Raw genomic sequence first — 4,340 nt, 5'->3', positions numbered from 1 at the left:
CCATGCATGGAGAAGTGCAAGGTCCCTTGGTCCATTGGAACTTTCATCTGTTGCTGTAGACCAACAGGGGAGAGGAATGGATGAGGCAACTGGATGGATGGCTAAACAGGACAAGGGGCCGAGACTGGAACCTCTGGAGCTCCCGCAGAAGATCTGGGTAGGATCACCTCAATGTAGAAGAAGCAGGGCGCCGAGGTCAGTATCAAATAAAAAACACTTTATTAAAATAAGCAGCACACTTATGTTGAAGTTAACATTGATGGGGAACACCTGAAACCAAGCTGCTGTGATCAGTGTGAGGCTGTAGACATCACTGACCAAACAGAGACCGAGGATGACAGGGAGCCAGACAGTTTAAAAACTTCCCGCCCGGCCTATAGCAGAATGACAGCCGGTCGGTGGTTGCGTTATCCTGACTGGACGTCATATGACATACTGCTACACCGATCCAATGACAATGGACACACAGGTCAGGTGTGTTCAAACTTCTCATCAGTAAACAGTCTTATCAGCAGGGGGGCTGCTGGAGGAGTCCCCCTCCATCTTTCCTCACAGCAAACACTTACACATCCCTTAATATTTGAGGCAGACAGCTACAATAGAATACAGTCACACCCCAAATGCTCACAGCAAAGAGTCCACAACAGCATGAGACAACATAACATATACATATATACAACATTGAGTCTGACTAGCACAGATCATAGTGTGGTTCTCATTCACCCTGTGCCCCTATCAGAGATACAGGGTGATTTTACACATAAGAGGGTCCGGGGAAGCTGGATACAGAGTTTTCAGAGCTCTCCAAGGTAAGCTGAGTTGCAGAAACCCCTCACCCAAAGTGACCCCTATCACATGGGTGTACTATGGTCCTCCCTAGGAATGCCCTTACCCTGATCCCCGGGGCGTTAGACTCCAGAAGGGGACTTAGGTACTCACTATGGCCCATCTGGGGGCGAAACAGACAGACCCCATTCTCTGGAGGGTCTGCCGAAACGGACCCACCCAAGAACTTGATGGGGCTCCCCTAAAGGGAGACCCCATAAGAGAGGATGAACCAAACCTAGTTTTTCTGCATCCCCATCAGGAGGCTTCCCTTCCGGTTTTCTCTAAAGGAGGCCTAATAACATCCCTCAGTTACGTTGAGCAGTACGGTTTTGGTTAGGGTGACCACGTGTCGCGGATTGCCTGGGACAGTCCCGTATTTTGCAGGTCTGTCCCGGGCACATTCATTCCAGGACAATACAGTGTCCCGGAATGAAACTGACACAGCCACCTCCGGGCCAAACTGATTCCCCCAAAGAAGGGCGCCACATCACCACTTTACTCACTGACAGTACTTGTCGTTGGCCGGGAATGCCTGAAGGAGCACAATCCCGCCCCCTGCTTGTGATTGGAGAAATCATAAATTCCGCCTCTTGTGTCCAATCACTGTGCTGTGATTCGTTACAGCACAAGCTGATTTTTGGGAAGGGGGAGTATGTCCCTGAATGGTAGTTTGGAAATGTGGTCACCCTAGTTTTGGTCCTCCCTGATACTAACCATTCAGGTTACCTTTACGCCAAGTGGATTTGCATAACCACCGCCACCACTGTGGATCAGCGACGATTAGCACAGTTACCACTTGGCAACTGATAAGAACAGATACTACACTTGATCTTCGCCAAAAGGCAGAGAAGGCTTGGGAAGGTATTACATGCATTGCAAAGCAACCTGGGAAAGTTATTATCACAGTAGATAAGTCATTTCAACAACTTTTGCCTAAACATGATTTCTAAACGGCAAATTACAGCATTTAGCAAAATTTAAATATTCAACCAAAATACATTCATTCATCCCAAGCAGTAATATATTTCTATCCCCCCTTGGTGGGAGTGGAGATGACCCCATCTATAAGGATTTACAATACATACACACACACAGCACAAGGCCGTCTTTACACTACGAGACGTTTCTCGGGGCTGAAGTTCCTCTGAGCTCCACAAGGTGGTGATCTTCTCACTTCTAGCCAGACAGGAAGTGATGTCAGGTCCAGACAGGAAGTGATGTCAACTATAAAATAGGAAGTTCCGGGTGAGAGGTGAGTTGGGAGGAAGTAGAGAGAAGACATTGCTGGAAGTGGCAGTAGAGGAGGTAATAAGATCTTATTTTCTATTTACACCCAGTAACCCCGTCATGTCCGTCCTCTTCCTCCATAGTCACTGTGACGTCTTTTATCCAGTGCTTTTTTTCTCAAAAAATAGGTGCAGGAACTCAACCACTACCCGTTCAGATTTCACAAACAGTAGAAGGGTCTTAAAGGGGCATTAAAAACCAGAATTGCATTACATACAGAGTTTAGAGTTCAGGGGGTTACACACAGAGTGCAGAGCTGTCACTTGTAAACACATAAACCAGACTTCTGTGTTTACAAGTGATTGTGGTGAGCGGGCACCAAAGGATCTGAGCCAGAGGTGGTGGAACTGAGTTCCCCCAAGTTCCCCCTGAAAAAAAGCCCTGCTTTTATCTCCAGCAGATGATGATACACACATATATAGTGTGGAAACCTAGATTAACCCCTTCAGGGTCAGAACATTTCCCCACTTACGACGCTGTAAAATTCTCTTAATTTTGGAGATGTGTCACCTTTTCCACCAATCACCTTCTCACCTGAGATTCGTATTCTATTGAAGTTTAACGATAATATACTGAATATAAATTTTGGTAGAATTTGTGGTTGACTCATTCTTGGTGCTCACCCATAATGCCCTGCACAGCCTTGATCCTGGTCAGCAGTAGGGATGAGCCGTTGGTTCGGTCCAAACCTAGGCTGTTCTGAAGTTTGGAGGAATGACTGAACTGCTTCCTATTCGGCCCGGGTTCAGTGGGAGACGAGCATCCTATAGAAGTGGTGTTTCTTTCGCTTCTATATATAAAAGCTTCCCTCTGTCACTGGTTGCTAAGGAAGCTGTGGATGCTTAAACCCATTGCGTTGCTAGGAAGTTTTGACGTCACCCGGAATCCCCAACACTTAAGCAAAGGATTGAGGATAGCAGTGACATTGCTGCCTAAATAAGGCCGCTGGCCAATGATGTCATCACAATCCCTGCCCCCCCCCCCCTTTTTTTTATATAGCTGATGACTACACAAGGAGTTGTGGGGTAAAGCATGCAGCTCTTTTATAAACAAATACCAATGTCCTCCTTCTCTCCTCAATTGTCCTCCTATTTAGTCTGATGTATAGACCTCTACATGTACAAATTTTCACTGCTGGCAGCACGACTATTAACCCCTTATATCCCCATCCTAATATTGTACAACCAATACACTCCAGATAATTCCCTCTTATCAATTATTCTACAGGGAAACCTATATAGATCATATGACCAATGATGATGGAGGAGGACCGGAGTCACACAACTGAGAGGATACTAGACCTCACCCTGGAGATCATCTACCTGCTGACCGGAGAGGTGAGGAGGATTCTGGGAGGTCACATGACATCACTCTTATCTCTATTAATAATACACAGACCTGACCGGAGAGGTGAGGAGGATTCTGGGAGGTCACATGACATCGCTCTTATCTCTATTAATAAAACACAGACCTGACCAGAGAGGTGAGGAGGATTCTGGGAGGTCACATGACATCGCTCTTATCTCTATTAATAAAACACAGACCTGACCGGAGAGGTGAGGAGGATTCTGGGAGGTCACATGACATCACTCTTATCTCTATTAATAAAACACAGACCTGACCGGAGAGGTGAGGAGGATTCTGGGATTCTAACATGATATTCCTATTGGTTCTCCAATACAGAGATTTCCTCTTGTGAAGTCAGGTGATCATATGACCATCACAGTGCCTCCATGTGACTCCCTAAAACCCGAGAGACACAACATGGAGAAGATTCTAGAAGTCACCAAGAAGATGATGGAGCTGCTGACAGGAGAGGTGAGGAGGATTCTGTGAATTCTGGGACATTATCCAGTAACAGACAAGGGGTGTGTCTGGATGGTGACTGTATCATAAGTATCAGGTTCCTAAGTGATGTCACTGTATATTTTCCTATGTAGGAGTATTTAGGACACAAGGATCTCTACAAGGACGTCATGATGGAGAATCAGCCGCCCCTCACATCACCGGGTAAGAGGAGACTTTATTGTAAAGGAGAGAGCAGTACGGAGGCTCCACCTAGATCCCCCATCATCTGATAAACACATAGAAACAATGTATTCAGTCAGTGTGTGTGTTTCCTACAGATGGATCCAGTAATGGAAACCCACCAGAGAGATGTCCCCGTCCTCTGTATTCCCGGGATTCCACACAGGAAGGTCACACCATCCCCCACCATCATCAGG

General features: G+C 46.4%; 1 pseudogene; it reads right to left on the bottom strand.

The window, feature by feature from the left end:
• Nucleotides 1–1,564: 1,564 nt before the first annotated feature.
• Nucleotides 1,565–1,683, bottom strand: LOC120912544 (annotated as a pseudogene).
• Between the last annotated feature and the right edge of the window lie 2,657 nt (nt 1,684–4,340).

Source organism: Rana temporaria, chromosome 8 (assembly GCF_905171775.1).
Source record: "Rana temporaria chromosome 8, aRanTem1.1, whole genome shotgun sequence".
In the NCBI taxonomy this organism is placed as follows: Eukaryota; Metazoa; Chordata; class Amphibia; order Anura; family Ranidae; genus Rana; species Rana temporaria.
Note: the sequence above shows the minus strand (reverse complement) of the source record. Positions and strands in the feature narration are given on the sequence as shown.